The sequence below is a fragment of the Echinops telfairi genome, unplaced genomic scaffold (assembly GCF_000313985.2).
Source record: "Echinops telfairi isolate 266 unplaced genomic scaffold, ASM31398v2 ScPeMD7_2;HRSCAF=8, whole genome shotgun sequence".
NCBI lineage: Eukaryota > Metazoa > Chordata > Mammalia > Afrosoricida > Tenrecidae > Echinops > Echinops telfairi.
The window spans coordinates 9,060,594-9,061,151 of NW_022103898.1; positions in this window are offsets into that span (position 1 = coordinate 9,060,594).

Here is a 558-nt window from a genome sequence, read left to right on the forward strand (position 1 = left end):
CCTGCGAACATTTCACTGGAAACCTCACCCCATCCGCCCACCCTCTGGCCCTCCTCACTCCCACAACGCGAAGCACACAGTGGCTTCCGCAAGGTGGTCTGCACTGCTGTGTGAAGCCGGGGGCTCAGAGGGTTAGAGTAAGGTGACCAGACGTCCCGCTTTTGGTGGGACAGTCCCGATTGTTGGCATTTTAAAGAAGTCCCGATTTTTGGAAAGAATGCACGACAAGCTAGGGAACGGTCTATTTGGTCCATATAGACCAAATTTTTAATCAAACACACCCTCCACCCCACCCCCGTCAATGGTGTCCCACTTTAAATCTGGTCACCTTAGGTTAGAGAGATTTAAGCAGTGCCTTCAGAAGACTATAGACCTACTCAGAGGTTATGTTCAGGGGGAAAACACACTACATTTGGAGATTTTTTTTATTATTATTTCATTGAGGGCTCGTACAATTCTATCACAGTCCATACATACATCCATTGAGTCAAGCACCTATGTACACCCGCTGCCCTCATCGATCTCAAAACATTTGTCCTCTACTTTAGCCCTCAATAT